At 41.2% G+C, this 21,489-nt stretch overlaps 1 protein-coding gene across 1 annotated transcript in view; it reads left to right on the top strand.

The window, feature by feature from the left end:
- Window positions 1-434: 434 nt before the first annotated feature.
- The window catches only part of LOC124616539 (SET domain-containing protein SmydA-8-like), a 185,618-nt gene continuing 164,563 nt past the window's right edge, over window positions 435-21,489 (top strand). The window contains exon 1 of the mRNA XM_047144857.1: window positions 435-600. The gene's annotated coding sequence lies outside the window, so the exon portion shown is untranslated. The remainder of the gene's footprint in view (window positions 601-21,489) is intronic.

The following is a 21,489-nucleotide window of genomic DNA, read 5'->3' as shown; positions in this document are numbered from 1 at the left end:
TGGTCGAATTTGTTTCATTAGCCTCTTCTTTGCCCACAACTCTCTCTCGGCATCCTTTGGCTTTGTTGCCTCTAAAACAGCAAAAGCTAATCCCCGATTTTTCTGTTGTCTGAATTCAAGTTGAATCTCGTAGAACATGAGGTCAATGAAGTTGAGATGAACAAATAACATCAGCGCGGCGCTGTACTCACTGAGTGCAGTCGGTCGGGATATTTGTAGGCTGCTACCAAATTGGTCGGTCGGTCGGACGGTCTGTCGGTCGGTCGGTCGGTCGGTTGGTGGACCGATAAATTGGCGCGTGCGCGCGTGCGGGCGTGTGTGTGTGTGTGTGTGGGGGGGGGGGGGGGTCTTGAGTTTTGCACATGCCTGCTAGGGAGAGCTGCGCGCGATCACAGAGGCGGAGCTCGGTGACGTGGTTTGGGTTCACCGGCGGGGCGACAGAGACGGATGCTCGGGGCCGCGAGCCGCGGCGAGAGGGCGCGACGAGTATTTCTGTTTACCGGCGCGCCGCAGAGGCCGGCCAGCAGCGGTGGGGCAGTGCGCGCCGGCCCACCGACTCTGCGGTTGCAGCCACCGCGTGGCGACGGCCACCACTCGCAGGTAGGCCGCTCGCTGCGTCCTGACAACGCCTCCAAAGCTCTCCCCATACGCAACCTAGAGGATGCTAATTGTTAACGTCATTCACTGTGGTCTGTTGCGCAACATTACGAAACTAAGTGAAAACAGGAATCTGAACGTGGTGATATACTCTAATCGGACTTCAGTGTGGGCGATCCCGAGTTTTCCCCTTATTCCACTGGTTTTTTTTTTTTGCCGGACAGAGAAAGGTGTCAAATTACGGCTTAAGGCTACAAAGGGACGCCCACGGGCTGTGCATGTTCGCAGTGTAAAACAGGTGTTGACAAAATCTCTCCGTGGCTAGTTGAAGACGATAAACAGTTGATAACTAGACATGTCTTAATATCGCTGACATACGAATTAATCGCATTGTATAATATTTTGTCGTTAGGCCTATTACAGCATTAGACGTCACATGCATAATATAATACAGTTAATAATGAAAAGTAACAACAGGGTAGGTAGTGGCGTAACAATTTCATGTTACGGTTGGTAAATTGCTTTATATCATAGAATTGGTGGGCTATCAACCAGCCATTGCATTTTTTTAACACTTGTTCTGGTAAATCTTGTACAGTTTCTGGAAGCTTATTGAATAATTTGGGGTCTAGTGTAGCAGGGGATACAACCCGTCGGCTTTGGACAATGACGTCACAAGTCGCCAGAGAGCAGTTTACCATTTTCGCTTTTACTGTTATGTTTCAGTTTCGTTTTTTTTACTCATTGCTTAATAAAGTGGATCTGTTTATTCTATCTCGTGAGATTTTTTTTAAAAAAAGCCAAAAAACACTTATCAGCCACTGAAGGGAGCTACAACACTAAGAAGAATCGCTTCTCGATTGGCCACTTGTGACGTGATTGTCCAAAGCCGACGGGTTGTATCCCCTGCTACACTAGTCCCATAATTTGTGCCCCATGAGGCCATAGCCGTTACATGATTGTGACATTCTGTGGAACTGAGTATTAAGGCAGCTATGCTACTTGCGTTGTAACTGAGTAAATTTTCTCTGCGTTTTTCTTCCGCTAACTTATTCGTTGTGTGAATTAAAACATAAGTTTGTGTCAACCTCTTCTGTTTACATGAGAAGTTTACAGTGTGCCTTATGTGAACCAGTAATTACCCTAACAGCTTTCTTCTGCAGTATTAAGATGTCGCGCACACAACTAGTTACCATAAAATGATACCATGTGATATTATGCTTTAGAAACACGAAAAATAAAATTTTCTGACATGTATGTCAAGTACACAATCCATAAGTCGCCTTAACTTGCAAATTTCTCTTGATAACTTGCCACTAATGTACTATGCGTGTTGCCCCCTAGATAATTTATCGTCTAAATATATGGATGGCCTTTCTTCAAATTCTGATTTAGAGGCATACTGATGGTTGTTGTCGATATTTGTACGTTTGATGTTGAAATGCTACTCGTCACTCCGTCTCGAAAACGAATGCTGATTGTAGTGACAAAATGGTACGATTTACTAGCACCCATTATCTGATTTTGCCGCTTACCGAAGTTTCCTTCACTGTGTTGAAATATTGTTTCGCTTTAAAGGCGGAATCTAGGGTGTAGCGATGGATTGATCAGCAACCTGGCCCGTGGTCAAGGATAGGTCGGAAGGAGACGATATGAAATCTTCGTTAAGCGTATCACACTGATCCATAGCGTTGCCGGAGGTTTGTTACCTTGGAAGCTCAAGTTTCATTTTCATAATCTTCAGCTTATTGCGTCGAGGGTCCTGCAGTATAATCAATAAAAGGTCTAGATGTGCCAAAAGAAATTAACTATAATCACTTAAATTTGTTAGGAGTTCTTGTCTTTTTGCACCTACTTACGGAGTATTTGGTGATTTCCAAGAATCATTGCCTATCGAAGTTCGAGCGCTCCAAACGATACAGATGGAAGTTGCGATAGTAAATCGATTATGGAAGTATCGTGGCGCGTGTTAAGAGTGTGTTTGAAAGTGTCACTACAGAACGACAAAAGAAAAGCGTTAGGACAGCACTCGCAAGTTGAAAGGAGACGACTTACCTCAGTCGTCGTCGGTGTTATCGTCCTGTGACATTTCGCGTGACGTATAAGCTGCAGCGACAAGTCCTTTTGTCCCATACCCAGGGTAAACTCTGCCAACATCGCGTAGATTATCGGCAGTGTCGCATGCATCGGCTTTCCCCTGCAAACGCAAGTTGTGAAAGTATAGGTACTGAAACAAATACAGTTGGTCCCTCTGTCCTGAACGTCCTCTTTTTATGGTTGACTGACAGACTTCCACATGCGTTCTATGTTCTGGGTATGGACACTGGCGTCATCTGAAGAGACAAACTCGACAGCGTGGTTCAAATTCGTACTCGATTCCTTCAGCTTTGAGACTCTGGTATGACTGAAACCCGTTGGTGATGACTTTTGTTCCTGGCAGTATGAAATGCTTTATAAGACCCACTAGAGTCACCTTGTCTCGCGACAATACCCTGACAACGAAACACTTGCGTGACTCCCTTTCTATGCCATCAAAAACCCAAATGTGATCTACTTCAGTTTTAGTAGCCCGCCCTCTGATTCTTTCGCCTAGCAATGTGAGACTCGTCTACTTCCGCTACTTTATGCGGTCCACCAATGGGCACACTGCCGTTTGTCACTATGATGCAACACACTTCTCGGCAAAGTCCGAAGTAATCACAGACAGTATTCGCCGATAGCCCAGTTTCTGATGCTGTGGCTTGCAGAGTGTACTCACGAATCCAACACAACACAAGAATTGTGCTCGTTTCAATCGATAATTTGAAGGACTCGAACCACGTATTTTTCCTGAGGCTGGTTCGCTTTCCACAAAGCCCGCAATGAAATTGCAATGGAATCTCTGTGTCCGCACTCCCCTTACGCAGTTTCACAGACTTGGCGACACCACAGTCAATACAGTCTCTCCTGTCGTCCGGCAGAAGTCCATATTTCCGGGAAAAGTCAAACATTTGTCTACACTGCGTATGCATGGAATTAGTTTTCCATGTGAGGCAATCCGCAGAAGGAACTTGAAAAGCAGGACACATTACACTCGCTATGAAGAGAAACTGTCACAAACAATTATGGCGGAAACGTAATGTACTCAAACTGAAGAAACAACGCAAAAGTGATACAAATGACGATCACAAGTAATTTATCATAACGCGCGCAACGAGACTTCCATAATAGGTTTACTATCGCAACTTCGATACGTATCGTTTGGAGCGCTCCAACTCTGTAGGCAATCATTCTTGGAAATTACCGAGTATTTTTCTCAGATTTAATTCGGTCCCAATCTAGTACCTAGTATGTTAAAGTTTTTCCTAGGGTTCAATATTTCTCCTGTGATCGAACCCCCCCCCCCCCTCGCCGTTTAGTCACCGGTTATTCAAATCAGCCGCTTTTCGTCTCTACTTCCCATGATAGACCGCGTCACGCCTTGCTAAAATAAACTTTCGGGTTAGAACGTGGAGGAACCCTCGTAAGGTTTTCCTTCAATTACGTCCTTAGCCGATTTTCACCAAGACGGCCTGCATATTCAAATAAGTGTGATGCGGAATTGCGGCAAGTGTGGTGTCCTCGCTAAGAAATAGTTTCCATTGACTCGCCAGTGCACTGGGTTCTTGAGTGTCGGTGAACAATCTGCCCTTACTTGATCGGCCCTGCAAAGAAAGTTCTATATTAAGGTGGCCATGTGCGTAATTGTAATAAGTTGCTGTCTAAACTTTTGTAAAATGCCAGACCCGATGACGTAATTGCCTCTGATATGTAGTACTAAGTTAAGAGTATGATCCTAAGCTAATCGCAAAGTTCGTAAACAGGCACCGTGACAAGAACAATTTTTGTGGTAGCTCAGTCGTTAAATTTGGCAACTCATAACCAAGCTGTCATATTTAAATATCCTTGAGGCCACAGTGCACGTTACAGTTAATTTTGTTACCTCAACACTGCATTCCAAGCAATAGCAGCAAAATAGTGTTTGCTTTCTTCTATAGATAATTCGTGTTTGTATTTTCACCTAAGACATTAATATTGGTTGTTTGGTTACTTCGCACTCCTCACGTTATTTCTTTGGAACTAGGAGTACGCTTCTTTCTTTGTCTGATGGGGTAACGCATTCTGATGCCTTGTACCAGGTGAGTAATATTTTCTCAATTTTGAAAGAACGTCGTGTACTCCAGGTACTCTATCTCGTCTAGATGTCTTTCAGTGCTGTCAAATCCCTCTCCCTGTGTCACCTTCAACCTCAACATCTATTCCTCCTTCCCTTTCCATAACCTTGTATTGAAGTTTATTTCCTTCAATTTGCTCTCCGTGAACTAGAATTTCTCGCTCTGTCTTTAGTACTGGCTTGCCATCTTAACTCATAATCTTCGTACAGCTACTTATTTCTCCAAAGATATCTTTAGTTTTCCTATACGCGGCATCTAACTCTCCTGAATCCATGCGTGCTTCCACAGTTTCGAATTTTTTGTCCAGTCATTTCTCTTGTTACTTTGCACCTTTCACTCATTTTTTATACGTCTGTATTCCTTATGAGTGTTTGATATGTTACATTTTGTCAATTCTCCGATCATCTATTAAATTTAATATTTCGTTTTGGCAATGGTTTCCTACAGAGCATTCTTTTTGCTTAGCTTCCCCTCTGATACCTTTACTATTGCATCTCTGAAATCTATTCGTCGTCAGATATATTTCGTCTGTCACTCGTTTTTAATGTTCTAATTGAAACTCACAGTAATCTACGGTTCTTACAACATATCGAAATACCTTATCCATAATTATCTACCAATCTGCAATTTTTCCAGCTTTAGTTTGCATTTCGTAAGTAATAAATTGTGGTAAGAATCCGCATCTACTTCTGGAAAGAATTCGTAGTTCAAAATAGGATTTTTAAATCTTTCTAACCCTTACTTACCTAATCTATCTAAACCTTCCAGTTTCTCCAGGTCTCCTGCACGTCTACAGCCTTCTCAGATGTCCTTTCAGCTATGATACGGCTACCAGCACAGTTGCAGTGCACAAATACCACAGCAGGTCACGCCCCATGGTTCGTAAGAGAACCTTATAACACCAAATTTCTAAAAAATAAGCATAGATGAGTTTCTTTCTACATTGCTTTGCCCCTCTGATTGGTACAAAGGATCTCGCATAAGCAAACTAATCTTTCACGAAATGATACGGCCATTGCCAATAGGTATAAATTTTATCATTGGCAGCAAGCATATTAGGTGGTCCTCAGACTGTCATTTTTTATATAGTCGACTCTCTTATCGAAACTCTGAAACTGACTGCTGAGCTAAACGAAACAATTTTGCAGACAGCGCTTATATACCACTGACTGTACCTGCAAAATTGTCATTGTAAGACACAGTTCGAGAGATGACGTTATAAACACCGATACGTGAAAAACTGCCGCGTCGTGCATGATGTTTGATTTTATTACTACTTTAGTACTAACCCTATTCACAACACCTTTAGTAGACAGTATCCACATAGTGCTGACTGTACCTGGAGAGTTATTTGATTGTACGGCACAGAGAGACGGGGAGGAGAAGATTGAGAGGAAGGTGAAGAAGAGGTGGACAGAGAAAGGAAAGAGATGGGCGGAGCGGGTGGAAGAGGTGAACAGAGTAGTAGTTGGAGATGGTCAGAGGGAGGGGGGAGGAAGAGACTGACTACTATAACTGAAATATATACCGGGTGATCAAAAAGTCAGTATAAATTTGAAAACTGAATAAATCACGGAATGATGTAGACAGAGAGGTACAAATTGACATACATGCTCGGAAAGACATGGGGTTTTATTAGAACTAGAAATATACAAACGTTCAAAAGTCAGACAGATTGCGCTTCATCTGATCAGAATAGCAATAATTAGCATAACAAAGTAAGACAAAGCAAAGATGATGATCTTTACAGGAAATGCTCAATATGTCCATCACTCCTCAACAATAGCTGTAATCGAGGAATAACGTTGTGAACAGCACTGTAAAGCATGTCCGGAGTTATGGTGAGGCATTGGCGTCAGATATTGTCTTTCAGCACTCCTCGAGATGTTGGTCCATCACGATACACTTGAGACATCAGGTAACCCCAAAGCCAATAATCGCACGGACTGTGGTGTGGGGACATGGGAGGCCAAGCATGACGAAAGTGGCGGCTGAGCACACGATCATCACCAGACGACGCACGCAAGAGATCTTTCACGCGTCTAGCAATACTTTTTTTTTTGTTCTAATAAAACCCCATGTCATTCCAAGCAACTGTCAATTTTTATCTCTCAATCTAAATTATTCCGTGGTTTATTAAGTTTTCAAATTTATACATGACTCTTTGATCACCTGGTACATATGCGGGCAATGCCGGGCACTCAGTAGTGAATAAGATTAGTTTTGGTTTCGATTTGTATTTCTTTGAATTTCTGATATTAAAGTAAGCAGCCCAACGGCATGTTGTTAAATTAATCTGAATGCTTGATTAGGTTTTAAATTTAAAAATTAGCTCACGTAATGATGCAGTTTGAAATATGGCACATCGAAAATGATCAGGAATGGTTTTTGATGTTGGTTAACTTTAATGTAATCAGCGTCCTCCGCTGATTCTCAATCACGTTTCTGTTTCCACAGTCATTAAAATTTCACGAATTAACTTCCTTCTGTTATAATAGTATCTGAAAATACTCGACGATTTTACTTCCGATTATTTCTCTACTTTACGGGAAGTTTATTCACCCACGGACGGTACTGCACATGATGCATGTGTAATAGCATTTGGCATGCGATCTCGTGCGCTATTAGCAGTGACCTGAATTATGGAGTACTGATTTGCATATTGTACTCCATTACAATAATGGAATAATCTGAATAATGATACTAAATTCCGTTAGACTGCTGACTCATCTCAAGCTTTTACATTACGAGATTCTAGTATTGATCGCTTTACGACTGCAAAAAAAGGTTGCGCGTCGAAGTAATAGTTATCTAACGCAACACATACATAGAAACCCTAATTACTTAAATTAAACATGTATATATTGCCAGTCATTTTTGGTCATCGTGTGTCCTCTGCGTACAAAAATCCCCTACATGAGATTGTAGCAACATCTATATGGTTTTCATCTATAGTTTTATAAAATGATTTTATGTATGCACATACGTTTCACATCTCGTAAACTACGGTACACATTATCAAGCTTGCTACGCATATCACTATCTGAAAAGATGGAAGGTGTGCTGAGATCCATCTCCCACCCATAGCGGTGGGTGTGGGAGTTACTAGGGGTGACCTATCAAAACCCAGGGACGCTGAAGCAATTTCAAACAAATTCATTTACACCTGACTCATCACTTTCATAAATATACTCGTACTGTGGGGGTCATACACCTCTACCATCCCTTGAGCTGGCTGTGAGAAGCTTAGTTATCTAATACCTGAAACTATTTCTCCCAAACTTGGCTCACGTCACATGCTATGTGGAAAATGTTACTGTGATAGCAAGATACCCCTAGCACATCTATAGTTGGAGGTGAGGGTGAGAAAACGGCTAACACTTAAGACCTGTCGGTCTTTTTCCTTTATGTAGTTTGTTTTGAAAGTATGAAGTGCGGTCTGCCATGAGCACTGTTGCTGTCAATTTGTCAGCTGAACAGCATACGTAAATTTACCGTCGTCTCTGAAGCCGCATGTGACGTGTAAAATAGTCGAGAATCACTGTTCCCAGCGACAGTCCTTTTCAACAAAGTCACTATCATCGGTATTCCTCAAACGAAATGGAAGTATGTGTGTCAGATGAAACGGAAAGGAAAAATGTGAAATTGTTACGAATAAATTATCAACATCATCGATTTTAGGCTACGCGTCAACATGTCACAACATTGCAGGCTAACAGAACAATAATGCTTGTACCAAAATTTCATCCCTTACACATTTTTGGTAGCAAGTAATTTCAAGAAAAGGCAATTTGGCAACATTGTCACATTTGCAGGTAATATCTTCCTCCAGTACTTTGTAACTGTGCTGTACAGTTAGTGCAGCTGGTACAATTTTGCGCTACATCATCACAAAAAATGGTTTAAATGGCTCTGAGCACTATGGGACTTAACATCTGAGGTAATCAGTCCCTTAGAACTTAGAACTACTTAAACCTAACCAACCTAAGGACATCACACACATCCATGCCCGAGGCAGGATTCGAACCTGCGACCATAGCGGTCGCGCTGTTCCAGACTGAAGCGCCTAGAACCGCTCGGCCACACCGGCCGGCTACAATATTACACGTCGGGTTTGGATCTAAGTGTATTTTTATTATTTTTCCTAATTTTGATCCGATCAATAATGCTGTAGTACAGTCTCTTAGATGATAAATGCCCTTCCACAACTGTTTTTCTAATATTGAACACAATAATCATTGATAGACAAATCATAAATATTCATGAAGAGTAATAATCAGTCAAAAATAAATTACCTGTCGGAAGACACAAAAAAAATAGCTACGGAATAGATCGATATGGGGTGATAACATGCATACTAAAATCTGTAGGGGGCCAGTCGTCATATTTTAAATACATTATCAATGAAATGACAATATCCCGGAAAAAGTGAAAGGGTGTAGTATGCAGAAGGTAACATAATGAACCTTAAAAATCTAATTACATCTTTAAAATTGGAGTGATAGAAACGCTTGTACTCTAATTCTTCAGTTAGTATTAAATAACTGCATGTTTTTCTCGTTGAGAAAGGATATAATTACCGTGTAACAATAAAGATACCAAGCAGCATCGTGCAATATATCACTAGAAAAAAATATTGCATCTAGAACAAGACTCTATCTGGTAGTCTAACGAAAAACTTTATCAACTGTGAGTAGCAACGGAGGTGGTATGGTAAGAATAGGTTGGACGCCAAAGTTAGCGGCATATGGATTGCAGTATAGAATTCGATAATATCTACTGAGGTTATCACGGATTTGTAACGTGACTTAATTTGAGTTTACTCAAGCATCAAACGTGTGTCAGAAGTGGTAATCGGATGCTTTTACAAAGCACCTGCGACGGAAGTTCTACTGGTAGAGAGCTTTACACAGAATTTGCGGAAGTTTGTGAATGTTTCCCGCGCATGCTATTCTAATAGGATGAGAGTTCAACTGATCAGGTACAGAATGGGAGTTAGGAGATTAAAATTGGTGCCAGAGACAAGGATCTGTGTGACATTATCCTGGACATGTTGCGGAAAATTACTTCGAGCAGATGGAGACCCAACTCGTGAAGGAGGGCTTACACCTCCTAGCAACAAACAGACCTGAACTTCTTGAATCAGTTAACTTAGGAAAGGGTATGAGTGATCATAATGAAGGGATAGCATCTATCACTACGCGTATTAAAAGAAATGCCAAGACAGGTAGGAAAATGTTTTCGCTTACCAAGAAAGACAAGATATAAATTTCAGAATATCTGTGTAGTCATCAAATATTCAGTGCTATGACGATGATGTAGAGCACAAAGGGAAAAAAGTTCAAAAGCATCGTTAAGTATCTCTTAGACAAGTACGTTCCGAGCAAGGGCTTAACGGACGAGAAAGACCACTGTGGTCTAACAACCGTGCTAGAAAACTGATACGTGAGAAAAGAGCTTACAGATTCAAGAGAACTTCTTAAAACCTAGTTGACAAACAAAAGCTGAACGAAGTGAAAATAAGCTTAAAGAGAGTAAAGTGCATCGCGTTCATGGACTTAGGAAGCAAAATTTTGTCAACCGATGTGACTAAAAAAATTCGAGGTTTTGTCTTAACGTAAAATAAGCCGATAGAAATCATCTATTCAGTCAATTAGGAACTATTCCGGCAACGAAAGGGAGGATGACAAAAAGCCAAAATACTGAATTGTCTTCCGGAATTTTCACCGCGGAGATTGTAATACGGTACCTCCTTTGTCATCGTACGAACATCGAAATAAATACTGAGAACTGATAGCGGAATAGAAAAGCAGCTACAGTCGCTTAGTAAAGGAATCAGGACTATATGAATACTTGTAAGATTCTAGAGAGATTATGCGAAGGAACCACTAGCAGCAGTTTATCGTACGTCGCTGGGGCAATAAAGGGGACCTGGTGACTATAAAAAAATCATTCCAATAAGGGTCGTAGGACAGATGCACATAATAATAGGCCTATATCGCTGACGTCAGTCTGTTTTCTCCCCGCTATTATAACGTTTTTGGAAAACAATTTTCATAAAAATAAACATGGATTCCGCAGACAGACGTCTTGTGGAAAGCAACTCGCTCTGTTCCACCATGAGATCCACAGTTCTGTAGACATCATCTCTCAGATTGATGCTGTGTTCGTGGTCTTCAGGAAGGCATTTCATACCGATACTGTCATTAATGAAAAATATGACTTTGCCGAGTATCGGAGCACATTTGCGACTGGATTCAAGACTTCCTTGCAGAGAGAACTCAATGTTATTTTAACAGAACAATATTGACTGATGGAAACGTAATTTCAGATACCCCAAGGAAATGTCACAACCGTTATTGTTTACAATGAGGCCCTTATTACAAAAATTGGGAATGTCCAAAATCGGACAATTCGAGCCGATGTCCCCCTTCGTTCTTCTGTCAGCTAATCTAATTCATAGCAGAATTTGTTTCGGGCAAGTCCAGGGTTCTTGCATTTCCGAATGAAGTCATATGCGTGATTTTCAACTACATAAACATCCCATTAGAAAACAAAGTGGTCAGCTCGTCCTCTTAAGAGATGAATGTCCTGAGGAAAACAGTTACGCGTCAGTTCCCTGGATTGCAGACGAAGGACGATGTTTTAATCATGCAGCTGCATTTCCCTAAGAACCGAGAACTGAAGATAGGGATAGTCCTATTTGTAAAGTAGCATTCGTTAGATTTCATGGAATAACCAACTAGACTGTACAGAACTCACAGTGTTATAATGTATGGGCATTAGGGCAGCCCTTAGCTACATTTGTTTTAGAAAGTTAGAATTTCGATTCTCCCACCCCCAGTTTTGTGCAAATTGACAAATTGTACGTGGAAAAATTCCATCTCAATATAAAAAAATCTAGGTGATCCTCAAACGCAACACCTATTTCCGTTAAAACGCCCTTTTTCTTCCTGACTCCACTGTACACTAGTCATTTGTAAGACTAATGTATGGGACACATTCAAGCAAATCCAGTGTTTGTTTAAAATCATTTTGACTTATATTACTGAAAGTCATTAGAGGAGAGCAATAAACGAACAAAATTTGAGAAGTATCAAGTTTATTTTTGATGCACACACTTTGTCTGGGAAACTTTTTATTTACAACAATCATTTTACATTAATTTGTGTATAATCAAAATATAAATCGACTAAATGAACACTATACGTTATTTATAACTAAGAGAAAATCTAGTAGAACTGCTGCGTATTATTTACGGTCTCCAGCAATAAGTGAATGTTTTTGTATTCCTGAATGAGTTTGATGCCTCTTTCTGCAACATCATTCACAACAACCATCTCCTCAAGTTTTGGATTGCTGCGACGGGAATCGTCTTATGTTGAAGAGTCTTTGTGGAGAAAATCGGTACTGACAGGAAACCTCACGAAGAAAGTTTCCGAGGCAGGTGTTAACAAAAGACGAAAAGTGCCTTAATTTTGTCAGCTCTACCCCGCTTCTCGACTGCCCGCTAAAAATAAACATCCATGGCTTGATTTTCTCCAGGGGATGTTGGGATTTGACACTCCCAACAATTACTTGCCCTAAAAGGTTACAGATGCTGACAGTCTACCTTTTCTATACCTTTGATTGTTGAGAATAACTTTCCGTCCTAGTACACCAGTAATTCTTGGCAATCATATAGGTTGAATTTGCGCTGAATTTCTGTATGACTCTTCCCTAATTTTTTTTTTTTTTTTTCTGAGACGTCTATAAGAAGTTAGATTTATAACCACGTTTCCATTGTCATGTCCGGAAGCTTCTGAAAGAGTCCTTTATACATAAACATCATTTCTATCACTGATTTTACACCTGTCAAACGCTACAGAGAGACGGGGAGGAAAAAAACTCCAGTGCAACCCGATATTTTGTTACTGCTGTTGGTTTTGCTCTTAGTTATATTTGCTGAATAACAGGAATTTTCGCTGTCGTCACGGTCACTCTTGCCTCATTCATGCTGAATACTCACTCCCTGAAGTAGTAAACTCGTAATTAAAAAAATGTTGTTAAATTTCGTCATTCGTCCTTTTTCTTCTGGTAACTTTTATTGCAGTTCGCTTCTATGGTTGCTCTTACTTGCGTTTTATGATAAACATCAGCCATGAATTCAGGTCAGCCTCTTTGGCACTCAAGTGTTACAAATGTCTAATCTTCATTTTTCATCTGTGTCAAAGAATCAGAATGAGCTTCTTCAGAGAGATGTTCCACGTTTTCCACAACGATAGCGCTTTACCTTTTTTCTTCTGTTCTACTAGGAATTGGTGCTTTTTGCCAACAAATGAAAACTTCCTGAATCGCAAGTTCTGCACTTTGCTTCGTTGTAAGATTTTAAACTTTCCATTATACTGTAGAACAACACACTACAAACTTGATAGCGAAGGTAGTTTGGCTCGAATAACTTAATTAGGAGCAGAACCAACAAGATATTGAAGTCGTTTCGTAACATCCATAATGAGAGACGTAAAGAACTTAACGCCATTTTCGTGTAGGAAGAATGTATTAAGACAGTTACTTTTCACCAGCAGGACAAACAAGTCTGGAAACAATAATTTGTCTTCTTCACTGCGTTCCTCAAAAAGCTTCTTGTTGGACTTCACATTTTTCGATACAAGACAAATTGCAAAAATACGGCAATTTTTCCGTGACTAGCAACTGACTAAGGACAACCATCCCTGAACGGACGCCATTGTACTAACGTATGTATTGAAATGACATGAAAGTTACAAAAATATAGTTGCTACGTTTAGAATATAGCAGATTTGCTAATACTGTAACAACTAACGATTATGATATTTATTCCAATACGAAATATCTTTCACTTACCTTACTTCACACATACAGGAAACACAGTAACAGCAGGCGATAACATGCAACTATTGTTACGAAACTCGTTGACAGTACTACAGCAGACTCTTTGTTTGGTTTCAAATGCCCCCACTAGGCTGCAGCACTCTCCAAATCAATAAAAGGAGTCATTTTTATGTCCACCTGACTACTATGGCCATATGTACTTGCTTTTAACGTTTTACTGCTACTAAAATTATTTACTACCTGACAAATCCGGCGTTGCACAGGTATAGATTTTTGTCAATTTCCTATTAGAAACTTATATTATCTGTGCGCTGGGTGCTGCTGCTTCTCGTATGTATAACACGATTTTGTGAACGTCTCTGGGACAACGCCTCTTCATAGCTCTATAGACGACTAGTGTTTTCGCTCGCAGCTGAAAGCCGTCAAAAGCGCTGTCAGGTGTCAGATTTCATTAAGGTGCCTCGACAGTATGTCTTAGCAACAAACAAATGTATTAAAACTTCATGCACGTTGCTGAATTCTTTCATGTTCTAAGTTTTTCGTGCATCTCAGTGTTTATGACGACATATCTCCTTAACTATAATAGGTAGGTGATTCGTACGCCCAGAGACTGTTGCGTTACAGTGACAAATGTGTGTACAAAGTTTGGATGAAATCGGTCGAGTAGTGGTTTAGGAGAAGTAAGTCGATCAAGAGCTTTTGAAAATCATTGCTAGCATCATTTCCCTATTCTCAATCTTACACACATGGCGCTCCAGTAGGTATATAAAAACACGCGCATTTGAGTGCAACGTTCTGTCAGATTTCAAAATCAATCGGTGAAGAACTTGGAGGAGCCATGGCCAAATGACAAGTTTTGTGTAAGATGCGGAGTACCAAATAGCAGTAGCCTCAAATTTTGAAGTACGAAAAACCTATATCATTATAAGGCCAAAAGGCCATGACGTACAATTTGATCTTCATTGATTCATAAGGAATAAAATGAAATCAATGAATGAATCACCTTCGGTGACTATCTAGATCCTGTGGGCGAGTTTCAGTAATCTGAGAAATGCATCGCTGACTTTTCTGCCTTGTAGACAGAGGACGCGACTTAAGTCTCCGCAAGAGTTGGTCAGCGAGTGCGGGCAGCTGACGAATACGTTGGACTTCCCAACAGGTGCGAGCCCTCTGCTTGTGTCCGCTTCGACCGTATGAAACGACGCGTAAGTTGGAGGGCAGCCGAGCCAGAGCGAGCGTGTGGTGGTTTATGCCAAGGATGAGATTGCCATTGGTGTGTGGTGGTACCGACTGGTGCGCTCCGAATCCTATCATGGGAGGTGTCGAGAAATGGTATATCTGGTAGCGAATGAGCTTCCAGAATGCGTGTTTCAACATAATTTACGTGCCACAGTAGTAATTGTACCGACGACAGCACCTCTAGAGTATTTATTAAACACAGCTTTCTGAAATGCCTTCACCGAAAAAGGTGCAGTAAACATCAAACAACTCCTTATGAAGAGCAGCTGTCAACATGAGTGATCCGGAATTAGAGTACATTAAATAGTTCGTTATTGTGGGCCGATTTGGTAACTCTGTGAATTCCAGCTCCAGTACGCGCAGCAGTTATTCAGTGAGTGCACCGTTCGGCTCCCCGTCAAGAATCGAGCACAGGTACGCCATTCCATTCCGTGCCTTCGCCATCGACGCCCTACAACAGTAATGGCGACAACACAAATAGTGTTGAAGTATGGCTCGTGAATAAACTTGCTGATACGGAAATGAGATAATAAACAGTTAACACAAAGCGAATGGCCCACTTAGATAAAACTCACAGCATTAATAACTGTCATTCCACATAACGGAACTCTGTCGTTCCCTAATTTTATCCGACACAACACGCCACGCCGCAAGGAATCTACCCCAGACATATTTAGTACCGCTGCAGTGACCCAGTTACTGTTACCCAGATTGCTAGTACGATCTTAGCCAATACAGACAAATATTAATGGAGAACGAATGAGCTAAACGTAGCTAACACGCCATGGTACTCGTGGCTTTCAGAATACCTCAGAGAAGTATCTGTGAGGTCGAGGACCGAAGGGCACTTCACGATTCCAAGTTTATTTTGATTTTTTAAATTCCTTCCATTCTATCAAGGGACAGGTTCAATGTGCCTTCAATTACATGTCATCTACGTTTTGTAATTAAAGCGATGAAAATAGCTGTCCTGCAAATGGTGGTAGACGTAGGAATTCAATGCATGTTTTTCAAAAAACTAAAGCCGACGGTAAAAGAGTTATTCCGAAGGCTAGTTTCCTCTAACATTTTCTAACGACGGCGTTAATAAAACATTCACGTTCTCTACTGCTGCTGGTTTTTACAATCATATCACATGGTAATTTTCTTTGTTCACAATAAAACGAACTGCGTGGCGTATTAAGGGTATGATACAATGTCTGATTGCACTGACTTGCGAAGAAGCATTATGGACTACAAGTTATGTAGACCAAAAAGTGCACCTTAGATAAGAGACATGTACGAGGGACTTCGAAAAAATCCGTGCAAAATAAAAACTACTTACATGTTTGGGGTAAACCTTTTTATTTTTCGACATAGTCTCCTTTTAGGCTTATACACTTCGCCCAACGATGTTCTAATTTGTTGATCCCTTCCGAATAATAGGAATTGTCCAAGTCTGCAAAATATCTATTAGTTGCTGCAATCACCTCCTCGTTTGAATAAAATCGTTGTCCAACCAGCCATTTCTTCAAATTTGGGAACAAATAGTAGTCAGAGGGATACGAGTCTGGAGAATAGGGGGTGGGGGGGGGGGGGGGGGGTATGAAACGAGTCGGAAACCTGTTTCCATTAATTTTGCGACCACGACTGCTGAACTGCTGAGGTGTGTGCCGGTGCATTGTCGTGATGGAAAGACATTTTTGCGGTTCAATCCCCGGCGTTTTTCTTGCAGCTCGGTTTTCAAACGGTCCAGAAACGATGAATAATATACACCTGCAATAGTTTTACCCTTTTCCAGATAGTCGATGAGGATTATCCATTGCAAATCCCAAAAGACAGTTGCCATAACCTTTCCGGTCGAAGGAATATTCTTCGCCTTTTTCAGTGAAGATTCTTCCTTGGTAATCCATTGTTCGCTGTTTGGTCTCAGGAGAATAGTAATGTATCCATTTTTCATCCACAGTGACGAAACGACGCTTAAAGTCCTACGGATTCTTCCTGAAAAGCTGCAAACCATCCCATCATTGCAACACTTCACACGATTCCGGTTTTGGTCAAGCTTGAGCAATTGCGGATCCCATCTTGCAGATAGCTTTCTTATGTCCAAATGTGTATGCAAAATATTGTATAGCCGTTCATTCGAGATGCCCACAGCACTAGAAATCTGACGCACCTTAACTCTTCTGTCATCCGTCACCGTATCACGGATTTTATCAATGGTTTCTGGAGTCGTAACCTCCACAAGGCGTCCAAAACGTTCAGCATCACTTGAGCCCACATGGCCACTCCGAAAATTTTGAAACCACTTATAAACTGTTCTAATCGAAGGTGCAGAGCCACAGTAATGTTTATCAAGCTTCTCTTTAGTCTGCTGAGGCTTTTGTCTTAAAGTAATGTTTAATCACCACACAAAATTCCTTTTATTCCATTTTTTGATAATCACTCGACTTGATTCACATGAATGCCAAACACAAAGTAGTAGACCAATATGGCTGAAACTGGGTGTGCGTTCTTTCCAAAGAGGCTACTAACTAAACATGACCTCGATATGCGCAGGTGGTGCCATCTCTCTGACTTTGCACTGACTTTTCGAACCCCCCTCATAAAAAGAATCACAACATATAAATCAATTACAGGCTACCTTTTAATTTCTCACAAGCGCTACTGCAATGCCTCTAAATACTTTGCCGGAAAGACGACGTCGATTTTGATCAGATGACTGCATATGCAACCTATGGGGAATAGTAGACGTGATAATAATGGTTTCAGCGTCGTCCGCCAACAGACCGCGTAGTGGCGTAGCTACCAGAGCGCCATCTGTGCCTACCGGTTCATAGGGAATTCTCACAGCCAGAAAACTGTGTGGTGCAAACGTGTGAAGAAAGCAGGCAAGCATGCCACGGCGACGCACTCGTGCTTCCTACAGCTTGGCGAGGCAGTTTGAAAGGGATCAAACTTGGCCTTCCGAGTGGCTGGATGGTCATTGCGGAGAATTTCCACACAAGCTGGAGATGGTACTCAGTCGTGCAACGATGCTGGTATCAATGATCAGCTGAACATTCCCGAACCGGTAGACGAGGTTCAGGACGTCCACGGAGCACAGACGCCTGCCAGGATCAATGTATTGTAAGAGTAGCAGTAGAATGAAGTACACCAAGCAGATAAGTAGGTAACCCGTGGAAACCAATGGGAACAAGTATGAGAACAATGGCTCACTCACCCCCTGTCCTTGTTGTGCATTGTTGAGACCTTTGTGGTGTCTGAGGTCAGTGCACTGCCAGTTGGCTCGCAAAGCGCTTGGTTATGTTAAGTTATCGATCGTTGGCACGCGTAACAGTTGTATTGTATTCGTTCAGGTGTAGTGGTGTACGTATTTTCGTCATGAGTAAACGGAAACATACAGTGTTGACTCTCAAAGAAGAACTGAATGCTTTGAAGCGGATACACAATGGTGAGACTGGCAACAAAACTGGGTGTTGGTAAAGCAACCATTTGTGATTGGAAGAAGAACCGAGTGAAGCTTGAACAGTCCTGTGCAACATCTTCGGGAAAAACACTCGAAATTCGGCGGACTTCGAAACAGTCCCAGTACGATAAAGTGGATGCTCCTCTTTTCCTTTGGTTTACGCAGGAAAGAGAAAGGGGAACTCCTTTGAGTGGAGCACTGGTTCAGGAGATAGCTGCTTACTTGTTCAAGTTAATGAATGGTAATAAGTCTTTCAGTGGGAGTACGGGTTGATTGGACAGATTCAAAAAACGTCATAGAATCCGTCAGCTAACAGTTGTTGGAGAGAAGCTCTCTTCTGACCATGATTCAGCGAAGGAATTCTTGGGTGAATCTGAAAAAATAAGAGAGGGAAAGTATTCTCCCCAGCAAATTTATCAAGCTGACGAGACTGGCCTTAATTTTAGGGCATTGCCAACAAAAAGCCTGGCATCCAAAGCAGAAGACCAGCAAAGATGGTGTGACTTAATTTTTCGAGCAGCAACGCTGCTGGTAATCACAAGCTGCCTTTAATGTTGTTCGGAAAATCTGCTAGGCATAGAGCTTTTAAAAACTGCAACATGAAGTCCCTGCGCGTATATTATCGCAACCAGAAAAAAGCATGGATGGATGGTAAGCTGTTCAAAGAATGGTTTCACGGTCAGTTTGTTCCTTCTGCTCGACGGTATTCTAAGGAAAATCATTTCTCTCCCTGTGCAATCCTTTTGATTGATAACGCACCATCTCACCCTTCCCCCCCCTTCCCCCCCCCCCTTCCCCCCCCCCCCCCCTCCCACACGCACACACAGAGGAATTACGTGATAGAGGAATTGTGCCGAAGTTTCTGCCGCTGAATGTTACACCACCTTTACAGCCGATGGACCAGGGCGTACTACAAAGATTAAAACTGATTTACAGAAAACAATTTTTAAAAATGGTGATCCAAGATGATATCAGTCCTTTAGTGGACAAAATAAAAAGACCAATGTGAGGAAAGTTGTTTTTTGGGCCGCTGAGGCTTGGCAGAATATTTCAAAAAATATTCTGATAAAATCGTGGATACAACTGTGGACATCCCTTAAATTTCAGGACAACATAGTTGAAAATGAAGAGGAAAATAGACTACAAATGATACAATCCCTGGATGTGAAGAACTAGTGAAGAAGACGTAGATGAGTGGATGGCAGCGGATGGGGCATTTGTGAAGAACCTTACTGACGCTGATTTAGTTGCTGCTGTGACTCAAGACCAGGAAGAAGTGGACTTCCGTGGCTCAGGAACTAGCTGACCAACAGGGCTCCTAGTAACGTCTTTACTGTATCGTTTTCTACTGGAGCAACGAAGTATATCTAGGTAGTTGAAGAAAGAGCAGGTCGTTCCCATTTTCAAGAAGGTTAATCGGACAGACGGAGATAATTTCAGGCCTTTATCGCTGACAAGAAGTTGGAAGTAAACGATCGAAAGGGACAAGCTGGTTCTTTAGGGAAATTTCAATGAAATCTCATAAGTAAAACATTTCAAGCATTGCAATGTTGTTTTCAAAGTGGTAAGTCACTGTTTTCAAGTATATTTACAAGAAATAATGATTTCACCCAAAATCTTTTCTTAAAAATTTGTAAATTCGTACTAAGCCCTGTTTACCTGAAAAGTTGGGCTGGTATTGGGTTACCACAATTTACTTCCTGAAAGAATTAACGCAACATTACTGCGAAACTTCTCCAAAAACTACTTAAAAAGGTTTGAATTACTTCAGGTTTTGATACTATGATTCGCATTATCAATTCTTGCAGTAACAGACGATAAAAGCCTCAAAAATCATTTTGATTCGGCACAACATGAAATTAATTTTAACAAGAATCTTACTACAGATCGTAAACAATGTTAAAAACGGCCCTTAACGGGTCTATCGCCATCCTGTCACTTCAATTTACGCAAAGTATGGTGACACAACTTAACATTGCTCATTTGCTTGAATAAATACTCATTTTCCTCATTCACAACAACTTTTGAAGCACATTTGCGTTCAGGAACTTTGAGCAGTAGTTATTCACATCACCCTCGGATTCGTACAAAAAAGTTTACCTGGCACGAATTCTATACGCATTAGCACTACTACTAACAATCATGGTTTTGGCGTTCACCATTGTTTACATGCTCATATTCTAACATTCTGCGTGGTGTCTGTCTGTTCTATATCGTGTCTCCCTACCACTTTCGCGCAACGACGCTCTGAGTGTGTTTTTTAGGGAATTGACTAGTTTGAACCTGGGACCTGTTGCTGGTAAGGAGACGCCAGACCACACATGACATGTAGAATTCAGAAGAGTTCAGTGAGACTAGCGATGATATAAACAAACACTTAATGATTTCAGCGTCAGCTCCATTGCACTCCCTGTAAAAGAATCTTAATACTGACTAAATTTAGTGGAAGGGGTTCAAGGCTTTCCTATTTTTAGTTAGCTGGTAAAAATAACGTCGAAAAAGCAGTTAAGTTTACCACTGGAAATTTTATTCTACTCACAAAACATCGTTTACAAATTGCTCTATTGATAAAAGGAAATGTTTTAATACAGGATGGTAAAAACCAACAGCGTTTAACAAAAAATGTGAACGGATATTCCCTGAATGGGTTTCCAAGTTCTAGAATGGATCGAAGGATGACCTATGCCATATCACATCTATAACTTATAGCCTTCATAAAGTGTGGATGACTGATTTGTAAAATCTAATTACCGTGCACATAGCTACAGTTTCGCAGGTCTCCATGTTCATTATCATCATCATCTTCCTGTGGAAATTTGTTATTCGTCTGCCAGAAGTGCATTGAGTTAGACAGCTGTGCTATGGTAGTCTTAGGCATGCCGAGCTGAGATATTTGTATACTTACCTTCTGATTGGTATCGTTGCTCCGTGTACCTACTGCATTCCATGGTTTCTCTAAGACTTTGTTGACTGCAGATTGATGAATCTGTTACTCGACAGTCGTCTCGTCTGACTGATGCTAAACAACGGCATGTTCCTCTGTAGACACACATTATTGAAGAGTGCGTCATGTTGCGATATGTTGCGATACTCAGAGGAAAATATCGAAAGATAATAGTAGGGTTGTAGCTAGGCTGGAATGACAGGAGCAATGCACTTCAG

This window comes from Schistocerca americana, chromosome 5 (genome assembly GCF_021461395.2).
Source record: "Schistocerca americana isolate TAMUIC-IGC-003095 chromosome 5, iqSchAmer2.1, whole genome shotgun sequence".
In the NCBI taxonomy this organism is placed as follows: Eukaryota; Metazoa; Arthropoda; class Insecta; order Orthoptera; family Acrididae; genus Schistocerca; species Schistocerca americana.
The sequence above is the reverse complement of the archived record's forward strand: the minus strand, read 5'-3'. Positions and strand labels throughout refer to the sequence as shown.